The sequence below is a fragment of the Ambystoma mexicanum genome, chromosome 11 (assembly GCF_040938575.1).
Source record: "Ambystoma mexicanum isolate Mex_15411 chromosome 11, UKY_AmexF1_1, whole genome shotgun sequence".
NCBI classification, from domain to species: Eukaryota; Metazoa; Chordata; class Amphibia; order Caudata; family Ambystomatidae; genus Ambystoma; species Ambystoma mexicanum.
Window position 1 is genome coordinate 478334600 of NC_090934.1, and position 25248 is coordinate 478359847.

Sequence of the window (25248 nt, forward strand, 5' to 3'; positions counted from 1 at the left end):
TAAAGCAGCTTTTGACTCTGTCGATCGTGAACGGCTGTTCAGAAATTGAAAGCGTATGAGTGCCATGCCTCCCTATTTTCGCTGATCATTTTGTTTCATTCTAAAACATTGATGCGGGTTCGCATTAGCCTAGACGGGAAGGTGTCACCAGCAATTGAAGCACAACGTGGCCTGAAACAGGGTTGCGCGTTGGCTGCGTTCTTATTTAATTTCTTTATATTAGATCTTGGGCATGAATTCACAGATTGTAATGGTGATCCCCCTAGGTTCAGGGCACAGCAGATCCCGTATCTGTTATATGCAGATGACCTGGTTCTACTATCACAAACTCCGCAAAGTCTACAGCGTTTGCTAGTAAGGCTAGGGGACTACGCGTGTGAAAACAGACTGATTATTAATGTTGGTAAATCTCAAGTAATTGCTTGTAGCACCAAGTCGGGAAGCCGGAGGCTATCTTCTCTGCAGTCATGGTCGATACAAGACATTAAGTTGGAAAAGGTGTCCGAGTACAAATATTCGGGGTTTGAAATTTCTAACAGGCAATCTAAGGGTGATCTGGGTCCAACAGGCCAGAGTAAACAATCCCAACTGATCTCACAGTCCAGAATGATAATCAAAAAATTCGGTAAATTTTCTCTGAAACATGCAGTAGATTTTTATAAAATGAAAGTCGCTCCGATTTTGCTGTATGGTGTTGAGAGGTTGGTGTTAGATAAAATCTGCCATTGGGAGGCCTTAGAGGCCAAGTATTGGAAGGAGATTCTAGGATTACCGAAGGCGATTCTGATCGCAATGGTATGTTACGAATTGGGGTTGGTGTCTCTGCATGCTCAGGCAAGGTGGAGACAATGTGCCCTGTTACGTAAGTGCCTGTTAGGTGTAAATAGTGGAACAATCTTGGAAGTTCTAGCCTCGGCTCTGTTAAATTCACGAAATTCATACCCAATGAAATGGTCAAAGTGTGTACTGAACCACATGATGGATGCAAATGTAACTTTAGAGCTGTTACTCCAGAACCCAGACCTCGCTAAAGTAAATATATACTGTGCTGACTGGGCTGAGATACTGTTTAAGTGCACAAACTATAAAGATTTTAATGTTTGGATGTTTGGTATTAAGCCTTATGGAATCATGGCACCGCACTTGGTGAAATGCCCTTCTCCGGCTATTCAATACGACTTTTAAAGGTTTAGATTTAATTTATGGGGTATGCGCGATGTATTGTCCAGACGCAAATTGATTACTCCAGAACAAAACTATTGCAGATATTGTATAGATGTACAACAACAAGAAACTCTGCAACACTTGCTAGTAGACTGTCCAGCCCTAATGTTGGTGCGAGAAAGATGCTTTCGGAATACGATTACCTTTCATAATCACACTTCGGGCGAGTGCAAATGGCAAATCATGTTCTCAACCCCAAGAGAAAGAGCACAGATTGCAATAGTCCAATTTTTGAGAATGGTTCTTCCTAGAGCTGATGGCTCACACCAGGATACATAGGCTGACTAATATTAGGTGAAATGAATTCTATGACAAGACGGAGGCGAGCATTATGCTTAACTCTTTAATTTGCCACCAACATAGCAATTCAACTTTTAATAAACTTTTCTCAAAACAAATGTTTCTTTTGCTTTCAATAAAAGAAATCTTTAGTTTTAGAAGTTTGACTCTCTTTGTAGAGGCTCTCCTCTGATCTCCTACTAGTCCCATGAGCCTCCTGGTAAACAGTAGTCCTTCCTCCACTAATCCGGTGCCTGACTCTCCTATAAGGACTACCAGCACTACGTCCCTTCCTCTTTCTTTTTGCTGCCAGCATACAGATAAGTGATGCATATTCTCAGTTTAATATACCTCTTTAGAGCTCATTTTCGCTTACATTGTGTGAGAGATTTACCTAATATGAATGTTTTTTGTACCGTGCAGCGTATATATTTAAATTAAAAAAAAAAAGTATTATATTATTAATTAATTCTCGATTACATTCGTATTTCCATAATACGGCTTTTTCAAGCTTACCGCTCGAGCGGCGCCCCGCGCCCGCTCCATCTCTTACTGAAGTGGCTTGGAAGAGCTGCGCAACGGGTAATCCCTCTCCGAAACTCGGGAGGCTGAGGAGGCAGAGCCGGAGACGCAGGCGCTCTCGCCTGTAAAAGGCATCCGGCCCGCTCCTCTAGACGTTGCACGGCAGGTGTGCGCTAGGACCCTGAGGGAGCGGGAGGACAGAGCCTTCCCGTCTCCCCCTGGGCGCTTCCGGCATTCGCTTTGTTACGCGAGTGACGGAGAGAGCTGCGTGTGGATGCCCAGAGAAAAGCTTACAGCTTTATAAAAAATTAAATTAAAAAAAGACGGAATTCATGTCACGGAGCACGAGTGAATACAGCTGCGATTAGCTGAGAAAAAAATATATATATCGATTCACATGTCTCCCGAAGGCCTGCGGCTTGCCAGCTGCCTCTGTCAGTGGGTCAAAACTCTTGCAGTCGACTAAGAACGTTAGCCTTGCTAACAAAAGGACATTATGGCCCATTATGAAGGGATGCACTCTACAACTCCTGAATACACAGAAGAAGAGTGGGAGGAGGAACCCTCCCATCAAAAAACAGAGCTGTCACTCAGCTATATAAAAGTATTGGGAGATTCCCTATCACTGGCGGTTTCAGAAGGAGTGCAGCCGATTGCTCAGAGGTTAGACATGCTTGAGGCATGGATTTAACAAAAGGAGCAGGAATCCCCTAGAAAAAAGAGGGCGCTTAGCCCAGGCGAAGGCCCGTCGACTGGACACCCCCTTGGAGGGGTTGAACTGGGGTGTAAGGCTCGAAGAGCACAGACTCTTTGGCCCCCTCCCCGAGCAAGGAAAGGAGGGTCGACCAGGACCCCCTCAAGGCAGACGATCCCGTTGCAAGGTTAAAGAAGGCCTTCCTGGCAAAATCGACAGATTGCCAGCCCAGACCCCCGGCCCCAGGGGTGCATAATTTAGGGGGCATGGACCAGAGCTACTCGCCCAACGACGAGGGAGAGGGAGATGATGACCCCTCAGATCACAATGCAGCAGACGAAGTGATCCTAGATCAAGAGGAAGACACAAACGATATGTTCGATCCGGAGGCTATTAGGCACCCTAAATCCACAGAGTGGGTTCCCTCCCCGAAAGTAGCGCTTTATATGGTGCAGCATATACGCAAACCGCTCGACAGGGAGATAAGGTCTCGCATGAGAGCAGAATGCTCCCGTCCAGACCTCTCGGACAAGTTATCAGAAACCCCCGATTTAGACCCGAAGATGGTTACTTTCGTAACAAAGGTTTCCAAAGATATCAGGAAAGGCATGGGTAGAGCCTGGAGAGGATGTCAGGATAGTCCTTGATTTAGCAGGCCCATTGGCAAAAATTATGGATCTGGCTGAGAAAGCCAAAGACACTGGATCCCCCATTGATCCTCTGGTCCTAGCAAACTGGGCGCAAAGAGCCATGTGTTTCTTGGGTAACGCCAATTGCGCCCTCTCTTCCGAGAGTAGAAGAGGAGTGCTCCTGAAAATTGATTCAAAACTGAGCGACTTATCGTCGTATGAAGTGGGTCAAGGAGCGAAAGGCCTTCTTTTTGGTGAGGCCTTTGCGAAAGAAATGTCCCAATTCATGGGAACTTATTCAGCCCTCGAGAAAGCTCAGAGCTCCATTAAGAGAATCTTTCCCAGGCGAGTTTTTGCTGGGACCGGACGCCAAAGGGGCCGAGCTCCGGTCGATATTCCTATCATCGCAGGCCCCAAGGAAACAGAGCACAATATTGGGAGGGAAGACAACAGGACTCCTTCTTCCCCTCCCGGACGAGGTTCCCAAGAGGTTGCAGACAAAGAGGAGCCCACAGACATGCAGGCGCCACTGGCGGTGAGTACCTCAACTGTGCAAGTGGGGTGCAGGACCCTGCAATTTCTGAACGCTTGGCACGCATTATCCAGCGATGCTTGGGTTTTAAATGCCGTAGCAGGCTTGCGCATAGATTTTCTAGGCGACCCCTTTCAAGCCCAAGAGCCGCAAGCGATGCACCAAGCAGCGCAGGAAGCAGCGCTTCTCCAGAGAGAGCTAGTGAAGCTTCTCCAGAAAAATGCGATAGAGCGCGAGTCGCAGTCTTCCCCGGGGTTTATAAGCAATATGTTCCGCGTTCACTGAAAAGATAAAGTGCGTCCAGTTATCAACCTAAAAAACCTAAACGAGTGGCTAAAATACAATCATTTCAAGATGGAGGGAATCCATCTTCTCAGAGACCTATTGCGCGAGAAAGATTGGCTAGCACGTCTGGATCTGAAAGATGCATATCTCACAGTGCCTATAGGAGAAGCCCATCACAGGTACCTACGTTTCTGCTGGAACAGAGAGGTGTGGCGTTTCAAATGCCTTCCCTTCGGGCTCGCCTCAGCCCCATAGGCCTTCACCAAACTGATGAAGCCAGTGGCAGCAGCCATAAGAGAAAGGGGTATTCGGATCATAATTTATCTAGACGATATTCTGATCCTAAACCAGAACAAGGGCGCCCTAGTTACTATCTTCCCTGGTTTTCCTGGTGAACCTCGACAAGTCTCAGTTGCAGCCAGTTCAAAGAGTAGAATTCCTGGGTTTCACCATAGACACAGTAAAAGCAACTCTGGAACTCCCGAACCAGAAAGTGAAAGCAATAAAGAAGGAGATCAAGACAGTCCTAGCGAAAAAAAAACATCTCGCTACGTTACCTAGCCAGAATAGTAGGGCTTCTGGCAGCTTCCTTTCAAGCGATTTTCCCAGGACCCCTACATTACAGAGCCCTTCAGAGGCTCAAGATCAGACACTTACAAGGAGGTCTAGGCTATCACCAACTAGTTACCTTAGACAGCGAGGCAATCTCAGAGCTTCACTGGAGGCTGCAAAACATGGAAGCCTGGAACGGTCGGGCCATCTTCGGCGACGTTCCAGAACTCACTATAGAATCCGACGCGAGCAGAGCTGGATGGGGAGCGAGGTGTGGTCAGTTAGAGACAGGGGGAAAATGGTCGGAGAACGAGTTACAGCTGCACATAAACTGTCGCGAGCTGAGGACGCCCTAGACTGCATAGAGTTACCCAAACTAGACCCACAGTTGGCCGCAACCCTGGAAGACCCAATCACCCCAGACGAGGTCAAGGCAACCATTAGATCTTTACCCTCTGGGAAAGCCCCAGGTATGGATGGTCTCCCGGGGGAATTCTATAAGACATATGAGGAGACCCTCGCCCCGCTGCTGGCACAAGTGTACAATGAGGCTTTCGAACGCGGCATACTCCCTGACTCCATGAGGGAAGCTGTAATCATCCCCTTGCTGAAGCCCGGCAAAGAAGGAACAGATTGCGGTTCCTATAGACCTCTCTCCATGCTCAATGTCGACTGCAAAATACTTTCGGCACTCCTCGCCAACAGGCTACGCAAGGTGATCCCCCTGTTGATTCACCACGACCAAACTGGCTATGTACCTGGGCGCTCTATCACTGAAAATTTACGCAGGTTGCACCACATCATATACCGCACTGAGCATGACACCCAGAAATACGCGGTGGCATCACTAGACGCCACCAAGGCCTTTGATTCGGTTAATTGGGAATGGTTGTACGCCACCATGGCCAGGATGGGCATTGGACCCGCCTTTCTTAAATGGACCCATTTGCTTTACACACACCCCGAGGCTAGAGTGCGTACCAACAAGACGTACTCTGACAAATGGCCCCTCCACAGAGGCACACGACAGGGATGTCCCTTATCTCCCATGCTCTATATCATTGCTGCTGAGCCAGTGGCCGCGTACATCCGGCAGGAATACGGTGGGGGAGGCATTATACTTGATGGAGTGACTCACATCATCTCCATGTACGCGGACGACACCCTCCTCTACCTCAATAACCCTGAGCATCTCCTGCCCTACATCTTGGAGACTCTGGACTGCTTCCAAAAACACACAGGCATCCAGATAAACAAAGACAAGTCGTGTCTCTACCCCCTCGCAGCGCTACACAGCAATGAGGGCGGACCCCTGCCCCCACTGGCTCTCCAGTGGCAGGTAACGTCCTTTAAATACTTGGGCATTGTCATACACCGTAGCCCGTACACAGAACACATCCTCAACACAGCCAGATCAAAGGACGCACTCACCAACTCCATGGCCTTCTGGGGCAAACTTCCCCTTTCTGTGGCGGGGAGGGCGGGACTCCTCAAAATGGTAGCGCTCCCACGCCTACTGCATTGCTTCACCAATGTCCCCTACAACATCCCCTCAGCCTTTTTCAGAGAATTGAACAAACTCTGCAGAGAATTCCTGTGGCAGGGAGGCAGGCACAGGGTGGGGCTTGACATCCTCCAGAGACCCTACGAGAGGGGCGGACTGAAAGTCCCTAATTTCGAACTATATTATCTGGCCAGCCAATTGAAACACGTAACGCACTGGATGGCGGATGAAACCACCACTGACACCAGACTTCTCCAGCCGGCCCTGCCACTACTGCTACTTAGAGACTTGTTGTGGGTCGGGAAGGGGGCTCCACAACGTCACCCATACCTGGCCATGTTGGGAACCCAGCTCTGGAAGAGGGCCTGTAAGGCTGTGGGGCTGCGAGATCCGTACTCCCCACAGATCCCCATCGCTGCAGTCATGGCGACACCCTCATGGGGGCACACCGAGGCTCGCTCGGTATGGGAGCCCCACGGAGTAGCGACGCTGGGCGACCTCATGCACGAACACGAACTTTCTACATTCTCCGACCTCTGCGAGTCGACGGGCCTGCCCATCGGGCAGTTCTTGCTCCACGGGGCAATAACTCGGGCCTTAAGGAAGAGATGGCCTGAGGCAGACAATCGATTTACAGAGAATGAAACCATCGAAACCTTGCTGGACACAGCCGAGGGAGGCCACGAAACCTCCAGAATATACGAGGCCCTGTTACAGGCAACAACAACGAATGAACTGAAATGCAAAAAGAGATGGGAGAGCGAAATGGGCCTTGTATTCGAGGACAACGCATGGGAAAAGATTACCCACTACCACAAAAAGACCTCCAGAAATGCACGCCTCCAATTAATACAGCTATACATCACGAACCGAGCCTACCTCACACCTGACGCCATATCTAAGTTCAAGGGGGCCTCGCCACAATCATGCCCCAAGTGCCATGCGCCACAAGCAGGAATGACCCATATGTTCTGGAGCTGCCCCATGGTCCTGAGGTTCTGGACCCAGGTACGAGATAGGGTGGCGCTGGCCGGGATAGAAGTCGAAATTCACGAACCAGCAGCTTGCATACTGGGGGCTTACAAGCGAAGCACCAAGAACAAGCCCCTAAATAGACTCCTGGACTTGATTTACATAACGGCGAAAAGGCGCATAGCCATGAGCTGGAAGAGCGCACGAGGACCTGGTGAGGCCCTTTGGTGGTACGATCTCAAGAGATGGGTCGCCGCGGAGACGGCGGCTTGGGAAATGGCCATCCAGGTACAAAAACTTGACTCCAGTGCAGATCTTCTCCGCTGGGTAGAACTGACTGAGCCGCTCCTCCGTTCAGCGACATCGGCCAGCACTCCAAACAGTCCTGGTAGTCCCTGCTCGACACATGAGCATATTGAATGATTGGGGACTGACCTGTGGTCTCGGGGGGAGGGGGGCGGAACGGGTGGGGAGGGATTGTTGAGGTTGTTGGGGGTTTTTTTTTTTTTTTTTTTTTTTTTTTTGTGTGGGTGTTACACATATTACACCGCCATACCACGCACTGTTTGTTATATGTTTTGAAAAACCAATAAAAATTTTTCAAAAAAAAAAAAAAACTGTCGCGAGCTGCTAACGGGCTCATTTGCGGTTCAAACCTTCACCAAGGACAAAGTCAAGTGCTCCGTGCTGCTGAAGATGGACAACATCTCCGCGGTACGGTACATAAACAAGCTAGGCGGCAGCAGATCGAGAATGCTAGCAGAGCTAGTGAAAGATTTCTGGCACTATTGCCTTCAGCATCAGATAGAAGTAGTGGCGGAATATCTTCCAGGAACTAAGAATGATGTAGCAGACTGGAACTCTTGGTACCTAACAGATTCCAGCGACTGGAAACTGCTTCTCCAAATCTTCCACAAGTTAGACCAGTTGTGGGGTCCATTGCACACAGATCTATTTGCATCCAGACTGAATGCACAGACAGCCAACTACTTCAGCTGGAGGATGGACCCGGGTGCAGCGGGGACAGATGCGTTCCTTCAGTCGTGGACAGTAGCAGTTCACTACGCGTTCCCACCTTTCATAATGATCACGAGACTTCTAGCGAAGGTTCGCAGAGACCAGGCAGAGCTAGTACTAGTGGTAGTGGTCCCCCTTTGGAAGTCTCAGCCCTGGTTTCCAGTAGTGATGGAACTTTCCTCGGATTTTCCGAGGAAGATCCCTCATCGCCCGGACCTCCTACTCAGCCCATGCAGCCAGTGCCATCCTCTGATGGAGGCGGGCTCCCTACATCTCATAGCCTGCAGAATTTCAGGAAGACATGGGAACTGCCAGGAATTTCGCAGATCGCTGCGGACTGTATCAGAGATTCCTGGGCGCTTTCCACCTTTAGAAGCTATAGTTCGGCATGGGATGCCTGGGCGAGATGGTGCACAAACTTACAGTTGGATCCCGTTTCTGCACCTATAGTAAACGTCCTAAACTATTTAGCAAACAAATTCCTCGAAGGCTGCGCTTACAGGACTTTGGAAGTCTTTAGGTCTGCACTATCCGCAGGACATGAGAAAGTGGAAGGGGCTCCGGTAGGGGAACACCCGGCAGTCCACAGGCTTTTGAGAGGAATTAGGATGAAGAGGCCGCCGGAACCCAAATACTCTTCCCTATGGGACGTCCGTGACGTTCTGCAATTGTTTACGAGTTGGCCAGAAAACAGCCAGCTATCCAGGTCCCAGCTTTCTGGGAAATTGGCGATGTTGCTCTGTCTAACAGCATGCAGGAGAGTCTCGGATGTGAAGGCTTTAGAGATATGCAGAAAGATCTTCTATCCAGAGGGAATTGCTTTTACCATTGTGCAAAGGACAAAGTCTGACTCCAGAGTGATTTCCTATCCCTATTTCCTCGAAAACACAAAACTATGCGTAGCGCAATGCATTAAAGATTATGAGACAGCGACAGCGCTTGTTAGGCCGCAAGGCGTCACCCAATTGCTAAATGCGTGCAGGAATCCCCATCATGCAGTAGCCACAGCAACAATTGCTAGATGGGTGAGGGAAATTATGCAGTGGGCTGGCATAGATTTAACCCTATTCGGAGCACATTCTGTCAGAGGCGCTATGGCTTCTAGGGCCTTCTCCGTAGGAGTGTCTTTGCAAGACATCATGAAAGCAGCGCATTGGTCCTCAGAATCCACCTTTAAGACCTTCTATTTTAAGCCAGTTTCAGAAATTGCTAGTAGGGTGGTACAGAGCTTTGAACAAGCATAATGCTCGCCTCCGTCTTGTCATAGAATGAAGATTGCCCATGCTAGCTGGTTAGTCTTGATTCTAGACAAGGAGGCGAGCATTATATCCCACCCAAATGAATGCGATAATTAATTCAATTACACTATTGAAAGTATTTGAAACTGATCGGATTATCAGTGCATCGCATTCCCTCCCTCACATTATTATTTTTCTGTTTCTCGTAGGAGATGAGCAGAAACCCACATGAGAATACCGCAAACTAAGGTGAATGCGAAATCAGTTGTCCCGTTGGACCGTATGGATAGCAAGCCGCGACCACAGTTGCCTCGAGGAGGAAGTTAAAGTTGAAGAGTTATACGGACTTGGTTATTTCGGCAAGCAAAGAAAGAGGAAGGGACCTAGTGCTGGTAGTCCTTATAGGAGAGTCAGGCACCGGATTGGTGGAGGAAGGACTACTGTTTACCAGGAGGCTCATGGGACTAGTAGGAGATCAGTGGAGAGCCTCTACAAAGAAAGTCAAACTTTTAAAACAAAAGATTTCTTTTATTGAAAGCAAAAGAAACATTTGTTTTGAGAAAAGTTTATGAAAAGTTGAATTGCTATGTTGGTGGCAAATTAAAGAGTTAAGCATAATGCTCACCTCCTCGTCTTTAATAGAATCAAGACTGACCAGTGCAGCTAGCATGGGCAATCTTCATTTCCAGTACTCTGTTGTTGCAGATCTGTAAGTGAAAACCAACATCTTGGTGAGTGCCAGATTTTCTCTTTCGTTATCGTTTTGGATCCGACTGGTCTGTGATGTGTGTTTAAGGAATTGTTTAAAAACTTATTGGAAATGCATGTGGAATGTAAAGTGCTTTTACGTCTTTAACTTTAGTATCTGTTGTACCAGTAGTATTTTATTCCTTTTATATCTGTTGTATTGGTTTGTATTTTTTGTAAATATTTGAAAAGTTGTGTATCAACTAAATCAAATTAATAATAAAAAATAATGTACAAAATGTGAAAACACAAATACATTTTGAAAAGATTGCTAAGGCAACTCCTTAAGAAACAATCAGGCAGTCTGCATGATGGTGGCTTGTACATTTATGGAAGTGCTCTTAAACTTACATTGCAAGTGCCCTTTTTTGTGATTGCTGTGATAAAACACTTTTCTGCTGCAGTGCTCTCCCAACTGCTTGGTGTCAATGAGCAAATCAAGAAATCCCTGGAGAACGTATAAAAATCGTCATGGGACAGAATATTCCTGAACTGGTCACGGAGTGAGAGTGTGCAAAGATGATCAAGCAATTGTCTTTGTTTCCTCTAGAACACATTTGCAGCAGAACTCCTGAGCAAAGATTATGCTCCTCAATACTTTGACTGGTTCTGTATGTTTGAAATAAGATACACAGTCTGATTAATTGGTGTAAGTTTGGACTTTATCAGGAACGGGTCTTTGTGGGAGTGGAGGGGGCAGAGGTGGTGGTGGGAGTGGGAGGAGCATTCATCTGCTCAGGGGGTGCCTGCAGTGCCATGTCAGAGTCAGTAACAGCTTGGCTGGATATCTGCTGAACAAGAAAGAAGCAACAGAAAAAGTACTGATGTATTCACTCATGATTCCGAAAATTCACACCACAAAATGATTGTGCCTATATGCAAAAGTAAACGTGCGTTGTCAATAGGCGTGAAAACGTTGTTAACATCTGACTTAATGGTACTCATTTTATCTGCACCAGAAGGAGGACAGACTGAGATGGCCCTGCCAGGTTTTACACCTGCGATTCATAGGACAGGCACACTCAGATAGGCAGATGGACGTGCGCATACATACACAGCCACACGCACTTAACCCCCTGAGTTATCCCACTCACATATACGTGGAATGGCTGGTGGAATTTTCATCATACTTCACAGCATACAAGTGATAAAGACTAACTTGCAGACAAAGAGGGATTGGGTTGTAGGAAAATCAGAAATGTCTCAACAGAAGGGTGTCTGCAATGTCACAGTATGGCAAAACTGGGGTTTACCTGGCACATCTGCTTTATTTTACTTTAGTGGTGGAATTGGTGACCCCTAACAAAGAGGCCTGGTTGAGCAACCTCAAACACCAAAGCAACATGCCCAGCTATTGCTGCTGGCAGGCCTTCCTAAAGCCATTTCCTTAATGGAACCATATAGCTACTTGGATGAAGCCATTCCTGCTCAACTTGCAAAGTCTGTCCTAAATAATGCGAGCCGATAATTGGTTAAGTCCTCTCTGATCAAGCAGCTGGAAAGTAGGACCAGTAGTCCCATTCCTAACAAATAAAATGTTTGATCTCACAGACCATTATACATACTGAGCCAGGCGATGAGACCACAGGGATGACCGTCCCATAGTTCTGGTGTATCGGGAAATCGCTGCCAGATGTATCTTGATGGAAGCAAGGAACCCACATAGAAACTTACTCCCTTCCTCTTAGGAAGATTCATTAGAACCACATAAAGAGATGGGTGAACACATTTGAATTGATCAACACCTGTCAGTTCTTCGGGGCAGCTTCCTATCTATCATTGCTGTCGCCCACCTGCGTCATTACAGAATCAACCTATCATATTCAAATCAGACTTTGTCATGTCACCAATGAGTCCTGGCCGAACTACTACAGACAGAAACAACCAACCGCAAGTATGTTTCAGCCTAGTTGGGCTAAGACACAATAAAAAGGAAATTTTAGCAGAGTAATTACTAGTGGTTGTGATTAATTCAAATATTTCCATCAATCCCTCTTCAGCACCAAAACTTTACATTAAGTGGTATGTGTCTGTCCAGACATGGATCCTGAGATTGCAGTGTCTGTGGTCCCAAGCTGCAAATCGTTAAAGATGCCCAATGACGCTGCAACATTTTGATGGTTGCTTGAGGTTTCATGCAGAAGGGATGTGGCCTAGTAGTTTGTGCTGGACTGCCCCTTGTGGATATGGAATTTCAACCTCTGTGATGGCACTGCAGAGTGAAAAGGTGATGGAACAGAAATCTGCCCAAAACAGTTGCCAGTGGTCATGATTCATTCAAAGCTTACCATCCATCCTTTTCAGTGTTGCAAAATGCACTAAGTGATATGGGTACTGAATACAATGGCCCCAGGATTGCTGTGCCTAGGGCCACAAACGGAACCTCACTGATGATGCATAATGACCAAAAAACATTTCTTTGTTTGGTAAGAAAAGTTATCCATAAATTCCTGCTGACCAATAATTCTCTTGCGCTCTTCCTCTTAACTTGACAGTAAGGCAAAGGTCTTACCTGTAGGTCTCCATATGATTTGGACTCAGGGTTGGACTGACCCCTTCGGTCTTTCGGCCCGTGGCCGAACGATTTTGGGGGTCCCTGGGGCCGGTTTTCCGGCAGGCACCTCTGGGCCGTTTTTTTTTCTTCATTTTTTTCTTCAATTATGTGATATTTATATTGTGTTGTCGCACCACGCACGCTGTGCGGAGCAGCAGCAGGCGAAGCTCGCTTTGCGAGTACTGTGTGACTCACGTGGGTCGCGGCTGCCCCCGGCCGGGAATTCAGAGTGGAGGGGGGGGCTGGGCCAGGGGGGGGCTGGGCCACCTCTGGGCTGGTCTGCAGCAGGGCACGGCAGAGGGAGCCAGGAGGGAGGCGCCGCGCACCGGCGCGCGACACTGTCTGCAGACTGCAGACTGCGGTCTGCACACAATCTTCATGCAAGGTAACACTATGTTACCTTGCTTTGATGATTGCATCTGCATCATGCATGCATCATAATTTATGATGCATGCAGATGCAGATGCATGTGCATTAAATAATTCATCACGCGGACGTGGGGCCGTGGCCCACCAGCCCGCCACTGCAGGGGTCTGGTGCCTTGTGCTTGGCTGGCTCGCGGCGGCCAGACTGTTACTTTGATCTGGGAGGGAGGCAGGCTGAAGCAATTGACACTAAAGCAATTGTAACACCTGCCTCCCTCCGAGTCCTCCTGACCCTGGGGGGAATGTGGGGGGGGCACTGCAGGCAGCCTGCCTGCAGCCGGGCCGAGGGCCTGAGGCTGAGCTGGGGCCGCGGCACTTCAGTGACATTCACACTAGTCGACTAGTTGCTTTACTGTTTGCAACTACTTGTGCCTGGGGGCTGGGGCGCCGCCCAGGCCAGGGCCGCCGGGCCTGCGCCGGAACAACAACACAATGAAAATTCGGCTGGGCGGGCAGTGCCGCCAAAGGGCTTTAATTGCCTGCCCTTGGGCCACTGACCACCTGATTTATTTGGGCATGCACGCCGAGTCGCCGACTCACTCTGGCAGAGAGAGTGAGACCAGACGACTACTGAGACCGTGAGACGAGAGAGGCAGAGAGGCAGAGAGCCACCCACCACCACCAGGCACTGCGGCAGGCACCAGGCTGAGCTCTGCCTCTGAGGCCCAGAAGCACACCGTCACCACTGTGGAGTCTGGACCTCAGACAACTTGGAGGCTGCGGCCCGCCGCTGCCAGCCCAGTGCTCAGTGCCCAGGCCAGCCACAGAGCAGAGCAGAGGACCACCGCAGAGGAGGACCACCAGGCAGCAGGCAAGTGACTTTTTTTACGTTCCGGATAATTTTAATGGGATTTTCGAGATGGAGCAGAGGGGCCATAGTGTAACCACTAACCGCCCCACCGCCACCTCCTGTCAACATGTTCACTCCATGACCATTAGCAAAAAAAAAATCATACTAGCTCATCATATTTGACCACATTGCAACTTCAGGTAGAGGTTTTGGGTTATGGGGGGCGGGGGGGGAGGTTGCAGAACACAGATATTGGTTTTGTGGGGTGGGGTAACAGGATACCAGGTATCGTTTATGTTGTGGAGAGTTGGGAGCCAGGATGAAAGGTGTTGGTTTTGTATTGAAACTGAGGCGGCACAGTTATGGGTTTTGTGTTGTTGGGTAGGAGGGGGTGGTGGTGCCAGTAGGACACCCAGTGTAGGTCTTGTGAAGTGGATTTCTGGGAGGCCCAAAAGACAAGTATTGGTTTTGTGTTGTGGGAGTGAGTACGGATGTCCCTGGCAGGGCTTGTGCTTTTCTCTGGCTCTGCTCGTAATTTAGCATTCCCAGTTCTAGGTTGACAAAATGCTCCTCTCTTTAAGGGCGTTTACCCAGTGCTTTAAGTAGGCCGGGACTGAGCTTTGGCAGGCTGCTAAAACCTCAATCGAGCAGGGCTCTGCCGGCACACACACTACCCCTAACAGCCCCCACAACCACTGTTTTTTGCCGCAGGGTTCAAACCCACGCACTGCCGTTGACTAGCCTGTATCACGTTGCACTGCGCTACGACATAGGTGGTGGATTTCGTGTTTCATTCTTAAATTCTATGACACATAATTGTGCTGCACCAAGCACTGTATGTCGGTTTTAAAACTAACAATAGCGCAAGATAACATGTATAATTCCACTCCTGTGCTGCCTGCGACTGCGTGCCTTCTCCTGCGTTAATGAAGGGAATTAGTCGAGGGTATTAACATTACTCTGGCGTTTACTTTACCGCACACACCTGTTGTGTAATAGGCAAGTTTCCTTAATTGCCACTTTTTACACATGTTTTGGAAAGTACCAAAGAAGCTTAACGCAAGTAAATAAGCGAAAGAAACGGCGTAATCTGAAATGTTGGCATGTCTTGGGGTGGGGTATTTATAAGGATTTGAAGAAAGAGTTAGAGGGGGTGGACCCCTGACCCGCCTCTCAGGTGTGAGCAGGAGTTGGGCCAATCAGCTGAGAGGGAACCCACGGCGCAGTTTCTAAAAGCGCCGCTCGCAGCTCGGCGGAGCGAACTTGCTCTGACGCTCCACGGCGCAGTTGCCGCTACTCGAGGACATGGCTCTGTACTTGGTTCATGCCACTCCTGCGCCTCGGAGCTGTGGACGGACCCTGTCACAGAACTGTATGCAAAGTAATGTTGTTTTATGAGTTGTGTTGTAATGTAACAGACATATGAACCCTCCATACATAGCATTTTCTGACCTCTCCCTAAACCTCATTCCGGTTTCCCTACCCCCCTCCCCTCCTATCCAACCATCGTCACCCTAACCCTCCTTCCCTGCTGGGGTTGCGGAGCCCTGTATAAGCATTGACTTGCAGCAGGTCCCAAAACCGCAGTGGGGGTGGTTGGTTCATGCCACTCTTGCGCCTCGGAGCTGTGGACGGACCCTGTCACAGAACTGTATGCAAAGTAATGTTATTTTATGAGTTGTGTTGTAAAGTAACGGACACATGAGCCCTCAATATGTAGCATTTTCTGTAAAAGCCATGAATTGATGCGATTCACGGATGATGGTTTGAGGGCCACTTTTTTGGAGGCGAGGGGTGGGCCACTTTTTTGAGGCGAGGGGTGGGCCACTTTTTTTTTGTTGTCCGGGCCTATTTCTTGTCCCAGTCCGACCCTGTTTGGACTAGGATTCCCATGAACCCTCTCTATTCAATATGCTGGCTGGGGTTGATGGGGGTTGCAGTCTAAAACATCTTGCAAGTCAAGTGTTGCAGAACTCAGCAATAAGGTTATTTTCTATAGAATAACCCAATAAATGTCCTGCTTCTGCAGATACTGCCCCAGACATGCAATGTGGCTTTTGAGCAGTCCTATTAACAGTCATTCAGAGTATGAAAGTATAGTTGATTATAGAGGAGTAGCTTGCCAATAAACGACTCAAGACCACATACAAAAGTGCACTCTTATTTTGTACCAGCAAAACTGGGATTAGGTTTCAACTGAGCCAAGAGGGTGGGGATTGCGTTTCAGTCATTCCCAGGGACCTGCAATTCATTCTTTGCCTTTGCTGGATCTTTTTTGGATTTTTGGATACTGCTGAGGCTTGTCAGGGTCACCTGCTGGTCCTACTAGGTATCCCCATCTGGTATCCTTTCAACTGGGTTCAGGCATCAGCAAATACACAAATGATTAGGCCCAAGGAGTTACAGGCTCCCCCCTGGTGTTGTGTTAATGAGTAACGTCAGGTTAAGGGGTTCCAAAATCTTTCATTATAATTTGAGGCCTCTCCACTACTGTATGAACTTTCATGAGACTGAAGTTCTGGGAATTGTCTCTTACTTCCTGTCTATTACCTCCGCCCCCCCCTCTCATTGCTCTCATTTTTCGTCCTACTCTTTGCTTGCTCCCTGCTTCTCTCCTCCTGGTCTCCTTATATTATCTCTCCCTCTCATTTTTACTTCCTCCTCTTCACCTCCTCACTCCATTTTTCTTTTCCTCCTCTATGCATCTCCTCTGTTTTTCCTCCCGTTCTTGTTTTCACTCCGTAATGTCTTCTGTTTTGTTTTCCTCTCTGTTCACTCGTTTCCTCCTCTCCTCATTCGCCATCTTCCTCCACCTCCTCTCCTTTATTCTCACTCTTCCTTCCTCCGCTCGTCTATTCTCGCTCCCTACCCTTCACCTCCACCCTTCCTCTTCCTCGTCACTCGTTCCTCTCTGTTACAACATGCTCTCTCTCCGGTCTCCTCCTCCCTTTCTCTGTTTCTCTCTCCTCGCCTTTTGCCCTTCTCTCCCTCCTCTCCACCTCCTCGAAACTTCTCCACATCCTCCTTCCCTCCGTCTCCCCCTACCTACTCTCTTCTCTACCATACTCTACTCTGCATCTTCTGACAGACCAACTATTTTACACACCGGCTCCTAACACCAACATCACACCTCTGCAGGTTTCTGCCTAAAATGTTGTGTGTGGCTTGGGCCGGCCCATGTAACTGTGTGATTAGACTCCTATATGTGAGCGTGCCTGGAAATTGATTCAGACCTAGGCAAACTAACACTTCTCCATGTGGTTTTAGGGAGTGGACCACCCATGGTTCTGCTTTGCGAGGCTGCAAAATGTATATTTGCCGTCTTGGAAAGTGTCTGACACCAGCCCTGTCACCCTTCCCTATAGGCCTCTGGGCAATCGCTTTAACTTCCTCCCCCTTGGACAATGTGGAAATTCATTTGGCATCCAATTTGTCAGATCCCGACTAGCGATCAGGGCGCGCGCACCTATGCGCCGAAGGAATGAGGACACGGCCACACCGTATGAGTACTGGCATCAACTGCTTTATTGGTGCGCTTCTCGCTTACACTAATTTCGGTCATGTGACCACATTGCTGCGCCACTGCATGTCTCTGGGATCAGGTGGCCACGCGCAACGCTACACCTCCCCCCAAAATAACATTGTCCTATCCCATTTTTTCGATCCATCGTCTGGGCTTTTGGATGGTGTGGCAGGGTCTGTACGCAACTCGGGGTTGTGCCTTGTTTCTTCTTCTCCTTGTCCTCCTTCAGGAGATGCTTGTTCCTCTGTGTCCGATTCCTCTTCAACCCGAGTATTCAGATACATCTCTCAGGCACATTTCGTCTTCACTTCCAAACTGGTCGAATTGGGGTGTGCCATGATCTGTCTTCCTGAATAACAAGCTGTTTCTCGTCACTGTCCAACCATCTCTCTCTGCAGTGATCATGGATCCCTTCATCTCTGTGATGGTCAGTGTCAGGGGATGAAAAGGCACGTTTCCATGTGGGTCTGGGTCTGTCGCACCATGGCATGATCGCCAACTCTTAAGTTTTCTTGCCGAGCCAGGATTTTTTGATTGGCGTATTCTTTCATCTTGTTTTTAGCCTCGTCATCTCTGCGCCTCACTTCCTGCTCCTGTGGGCTCCTCTCCTCCTGCGGGATGTGTATGCTTTTCCCTTTTTCACGCATATAAAGGTGTTTGAACAACCACGGAGCCCAGCTAAGGCAGCAGCCCAGCTAAGGCTGCAGTTATGTGTTTTCCATCAGCATTATAAGCTGTTTGGCAGTCACTGTGCACACCGACCTATTATTATTATTATTTTTATTTTTAGGGTCAGAAAAGCCTAATATGACAGTGGGGTTGTTATAGACCTCCAGCATGATTGTACAAAGGTTCATGAAGGGAATTCTTATCTGTTTCCTCCACAAAACTTTATGTAGGGAGGGGCAGGGAAGTGAGACAGCAGCTTTAAAAAAAACCTTGACAATGTTCTGAGTTAGTTAGATATATGAGCATGACGTTTAGTTCCATGTATCCCTTCAGGAACATTGAACTGGAACCACTGCGCAGTGAGAAAAAACTGGGGTACCAGAATAAGAACATATCTGGACTCGGTCACATGAGGTGAGGCAAATTGATAGGAGGTTTTGATTACCTCCAGTGTTGTCAAAATGAAAATATTTGAGTATTGAGTCTCTGTGTTGCATTTCAGGCGAGAACAGGGATTTTTCCTCTTTGGATTTATTGACTAAAGACGCAAGACACCCCCATACCTGAATTTTTGATAAGGTAAGATAGTGTGTCCATACCATATATATAAAATGGTGTATTGTTTATAGGGCAGGCTTACTAAAATGCTTTGTCCTCCTCTTACGTTGCAGTATAGGCGCAGAGTTATCTTGCACCACTGCAGGATTTAGTCCATCGTTGACACGCGTCTCCATTAATTCACGTGGAGGTGAGTGCCAATCTGTATACACATAAACTGAGATATACATACACGATATATATGTGTCTAAACAAATAAGAGATCGGAATTCTGATGTTATGTATATTGTTTGTTTGTAGATTGAGGTTTGATGACATCCTCCACCTTTTGACATTTCGGAGTGGTTGCAACAGAACCATCCATCTCCTGAAGAAGGTCGCTTATATTTGCCGGCTTTAATTAGGGGCCTATTGTGACAACCGAAACATATGTTGAGTTACAGCAAATAAGCAATATGCTATTTGTTTTTGTATTAACACTTACTGTAATCACCAAGAGGTGTTGAAATTTAAGTTAATATATTGGTTCTAGGTGGTCTTAGTACCACAAGTGTGGAATATTGACATGTATAGTGAGATTGTGAATGAATGATGGTGTTTAAATGTGGATGTTGAGAACAATAAATATTTGTGTAAATTGCATACTTTTCATATACACAATGCCCCTGTGGCTTTCATGTGCAATGTCGATCACCTGTTGATGGAGGGATGTCGGTAGTATGATTCGGTCCCTTTTGAGTATTAATGAGGAGGGAGACAGCGACAGTTCACCTTTCGATCTTGCAAGGGCTTTAAAGAGTGCCCCATCGAGTGACTGGTTGTTCCTTATCGACATCTCTGCTGCGTTCCATCGCCCATTCAGGATGCATGTGGTTGCAAGGTTCAGCATCACATCTTCTGCGATGCTCCTTGTAAGTTCTGCCATGTTGTTGGCTTGGGGCACCGCATGATGGATGACATAGTTGATGTATCCATCCGCCCAGTTGATTGACACATGGGGTCCTTCAAGTGGATGGTGGGAAAGGAAATCTGTAGGGTTCTCGTCTTTTGCAGGCTTGTGAGTGATGATGAATTTGTACTGTTGCAGATGGAGGCCCCATCTTGCTATGCTGGATGGCATCTGGGTGGTCGGCTTTCCGTAGATGGTGATGAGGGCCTGGTGGTCAGTGATGATGATGAAAGGCTTGACGTACACAAACAAATGAACATTTTCACAAGCCCAGACAACCTCCAGGGCCACCATTTCGGCCTGCGAGTAGCATTGCTCTGTCTCAGTGAGACTCTTGCTGGCGTAGGAAACTATCCATCTCTGTGGGTGTTAGCTGCCTGAGTGTTGGGCAAGAATGGTTGTGAGGCCCACAGGACTCGTGTCCACCATTACTTCGGTGCGCATGTTGGGGTCGAAGTAAGACATACAGACAGTCGCAGCAATATCTCTCCAGGTTTTCTCAAAAGCCTTCTGCTGTGTTGGACCCCATTCAAATGAATGGTCTTGCTTAGTCAGAGCATGCAACAGGGCGCTTGGAGAGGTAAAGTCAGGCAGATAACGGGTGCACTAACATACCAGTCCTAGGAACAACCTCACCTGTGCAATGTTAGACGGGCGAGGGGCTTCCATCAGTGCTCGGTTCTTGCCCGGATCAGGTTGGATGCTTTTTTCTGAAAAGATGTGTCCAAAAATGTTAAGCATAGTCTTGTTGAAAACACACTTGTCCTTATTGAGAGTTAGGTTTGCGTCACTGAGGGCTGAGCAAATTCTCATCAGTGACACGTTGTGGGCGTCCTGGGATTGACCAATGATCAGAATTTCATCACTGTAGTTAATACAGTGCGGTATGTGGCAGATCATTTTGCAAATTTCTTCTTGGAATATTTCTGCGGCCGACAATATTCCAAAACGTAGGCATTTATATGGGAATAATCCCAGATGGGTAGTGAAGGTTGTGATATACCGCGATTCTTCACAGTTCTATTTGGTGATATCCTTTGTTTTGATCCAAACAAGAGAAGATTCTAGCTCCATTGGGTAGGTGCATCATGTCTGTGATGCGCAGGGACTTGTGATGTTCTCTGAGTATGGCTTGATTGGGTAGACACATGTCTATGAACAGCCTTATTTGTCCTTCTGGCCCTTTTTTTTTGGCACTGGCACCACCGGGGAGACCCAGGGGGTTGGGCCCGACGTCGGTTCTATTAGGTCTGCTTCCACGAGGGCAGGGAGTTCTTTTTTCACCAGATGTTGAATGTTAAATGTGAGGCCTCAGAAGTGCTGTGCTATAGGTTTCACCGTCTTATCTATGGCCTAGTAGGATCGTTGTCCGTCTTCCCTCTATTCCCCCTCCCTTGCCTCATCGCCCTTGAAACACTTGTGTATAGGCACGTTACAAATGCCATATCATATCATATCATATCATATGTGTAGTTGGACATTTCGTCCCTTTAATTTTCTGACCCGTTTGAAGAGTCTGGGGAATTTTGCCACTACTCTGGCAGCGGGCGATATGTACTTGTCCGCCATCACTTGATGAAATATGTGAATGAATCCCATCTGTACAGCTGATTCAAAATTTAACATATATCCACTGGTGACTTCTGTGGCAAGGACGTGTATGAGTATGCGTTTTGTGTTGGCACAGAGTTGTAAAGGCCCCAAGGCAAAGAAAAGGTTCCTTAGCTCCATATGCGTAGATTTCCTCGCTCGCTTTCTTCAGTTTGGGACTCTGAGTGAGTTTGTGGTATTCACACTCGGGCATCACGTTGATCGTGGCCCCTGAATGGACAAGGAAGTCAAAATCTTTTCCCTGGATTGTCAGCGGTAGTGTGAGGCTGTGTTCCGAGGCAGTAGGGTTGCTGAGGGCATACAGATACCCTTTCTTTCTCAGTTCAGTGCTGGACTATAATTACGTCTCACTCGTGGATGGCGTGTTTGTGTGCAAGTGGTGGATCTGCCTCCTTCCGTTGCGGCAGGCCTCTGGTGGCGGAGAGTTCTTTGATCAAGTGTGACACCTCTCTTTGTGGTATCTTCTCTCTGAGTATCTAGGTCTCTCCTCCCTTTGCTGGCGGGGAGGGGACGTGTATCAGTGATGTTTTTGATCTGAAGGCACATCACTCGAAAATGGTCTTCACCCCCACAGGCTGAGCATACTTGCCCGGTGGCTGGACATGATCCATTATGTGGTAGATCGTAACAGCCGCAATGGGAACATTGTCTCTTGTCCGAGCTCATATATTGCTGATGCTCCACAAGTTTATTTACAGCTTCTTCTTTAATGATGCATGCAGACGAGATGTGGGTTTTGTTTAGGGTGGATATTTGTAGGTCTAATGCCGATGTCGCCCTTGGTAGCACGAGGATTTCTGCTAGCGAGTGTGGCACTTGCAATAGCTTCCTTTTTAACGGTAATGACTCACATCCTGCAATAAGTTGCGACGTGATGGCCTCTTCATTGTTGTATTAATGAAACTCACAATGCTTTACTCTGGATTTTAGGCATGTGACAAACTTGTCCATGCTCTCACCTGGAAGTTCTATTGTGGTATGGAACATGTGCCTCTCGTAGTCCACATTCCTATGTATTGCAAAGTGTTCATTCAGTATTTGTTTGATGTCCAGGTATTTATATTTGACGTCCTCTGGTAATTCAAAGATGATGTCCCGCACTTCCGGGCCAGCCATGACAGTGAGCAGTCCTATGATGCGCTTGTCGTCCTACAGACCAACGGCATCCAGATATGCATTGAGTTCCTTTATCCACTTATTCCCTCTCTGCCCTAGGCTGGTGGAGTCAGAGGTGTCGAAGGGAAGCGGGGATGGTAGCGGGAATGCATCCATCCCTTGAGGCGTAGGCGTAGGTGTGGGTGCAGGTGCAGGATCCTGTCTCTTTTCTCCTGGCATCTCCCTTGGTACTGCAGAAAGCTGGAGTGTGGCTGGAAAATCCCTTATAGATGCGTTCAGTCTTGGATTGGGCCTCCCCCTTGGCATGCATGCACTCCTTTATTCGAGGGTATAATTTTTCTCTTGATTTTTTTTTCTTCCTAACTGCAGTACCTCCTTCCACAAAAGGTCAGGATATCCCTCAATTGGCTAGACTGGGACTGCTTCTGCAAACACGTCTGCCTGCCGTGGGAAATGTGTCTGTTATCTGGCAGCCGGAGAAATTAACTGCTCCGTGAGCAGTGCACGCTGCCTCTTGGGAGGCGGAGGCGAACACGCTGACGGACCTTAGTTGAAGCTCTGCCCCCCTTCCACGAGTCTTCAAACCCCCGAGCCAATGGGGGACATGCCCTCCATGTGAACAGGCCGACGTGCTGGGCACACCCGCGAGGCGAGCGGGTGGCAGCTATCCTCGTCGCCAGTGTCAGATACCGACCAGGTACAAGGGTGAAAATGTTATAAAAAATGAACATATATCAAATCCCTTATAACGAAAAATATAACCAAGAATGTACTTAGGGGTGTGCTAAAGGGTTTAATCTTGTGGGGAAACGGTTGGGGTGGGTTATTAGGGGTGGCAAACAGGGGTTTGCAGGGAGACCCACCAAAAAAAAGAATGACAAAATTCGTTATATTTTTCCCTATCAAAGTTTCGTTATAAGTGCATTCTTCATAACATGTTTCGATATAAAGACATGTAAGCACTCTTCGCCATTTCTCCAGCAAAGAAGAACAGACAATTTGAGCAATTTTCAGAAATGTGAAGTTTCAGATTTTCTCCGCTGTCGTGTGTTTAGGGTGTATGAATAATCCACCCAAAAAGGGGTTTCCAAAACATTACAGTCCCCTAAAAGGCCAAAATATTCATGCTCCTGAAGTAAAAACAAGCCTCCACAAAAGCGGCGAAATCGAGGGGGGAATCCGGAGAAGTGGAGTTTAAGAACACCTTTATGGCTACACCACTTTTCTGGTGGTAACTTCACTCACCCCTACATGTACAATATCACACTTCAGGCAGTCTGACTTCTGCCCTGCTCCTCACCTCACGAGGTTCTACAAAGGTATGTCATTGAACCTCTCATTTTAATGTGTATATATTTACTTTTGTCCTGACAAGGTTAACTCCTCCTACACCGCACCTTGGTCAAAAATCGTACACCAATATTGTTTTAAATAGACAGTGCAGTTCTATTTTCCAGGACCCAGTGGCTCTTTGAAAACTCATTAATGCTTACTCCATCAACATGAAAGAGTGGGTCCTGGCCTCCGGTGCAGCAAACACTTACATGATGCATATACGAGGCAGGATTAAGACAAAGGATGAATGTATTTTCAGAGGGTAATGAGTGGAGAAGAAACATTACTAACCTGCAACTGCAGTTCTGCAGCAGTGGTAGCTTTCGCAGTTTCAGATGCTGTTGAATAGGGCCCGTTGACAGGTTGCAAACCATCAGGTCATTTGGGTCTCGGTCAAAGAGGAGCAATCCTCTTAGCTCCACTCCACATAGGCTATTGGCAGATTTTGGTAACGCACAGACAGTGGCCAGCACTGAGCCTCATATGGGTTTCAGCTGGCAAGTCGCATGTGACTATGAAAGATGCTAATGTTGGAGAACTGTAGTTACAGGGAAGTCGCTTTCTCCATCTGTCTTGGATTCTTGATATACTCATATGGGTTAACTCAGTGAATTCTTTAAGGTAGGGAGGAAGAGGAAACAAGGCTCACCTTATGAAAACAGGCATCACAGGATTTCCTGTCCGACTATCAACTCTAGAATGTGGTGTAGGTGTGAGCAACTTTCCACGTCAGCATTCTGCAGATGGCATCCAGTGGCACGACTGTAAGCAGGCAGTTAAAGATGCCACACAGTGGCTGATGTCATGGCTCTTGTAGAGTGAGCTCTGGTCTTGCCAGGTTCAGGCCTGCCCCCTTTTTTTAGACCTGTGCAGCCTGACAGCTATCTGGCAACACCAGTTGATATATTCCTTTTAGATATTTCCTTTGGGGCTGAAAGATATGAACAGTTGAGCTGAACCTTTTTTTGTGAGATTGATGTAGTACATCCAGGCTCTCTTCATGTCCCGGGATGTAGACATCTTTTGGCTGCAGTTAATAGGTTGTCAAAATAAATCCATGTGAACTTTCCACATAAACATGAGGTAAGCTATAGCCAGAAAAAATGATATCTTCCAGAATATGAAATTTAGTTGTCCCTTGGGGCACATAACTCTGCTCAATTCTCATGCTGGAAAGCTCTTCAAAGTCCCTTCATGAACAGCTTAGTGATCCTCTGAGAGCAAAGAGTTGGAGAAGCCGGTTGGTTAGTGTAGCGGGAGAGCACCGCTGAGGCAACTTCAATTGATGGGAATGCCAGGTGTCCCGTGGCCAGTCTTAGCAGACACAGAAGGACTTGCTGTCGTTGACAGTCAAAAGGAATAACATCTTGCTGTAAATACCATGAACAGAATAGTTTCCACTTTCTGTCAATGCGAAGCTTGGTGGAAGGGGGTCTTGCTGCAGCCATAATGTCCCTGCATTCTTGAGGCATTGTTACATTTACAAATTCTCAGAAGTCAGGGGACGCACTCTGAAGAGGAGG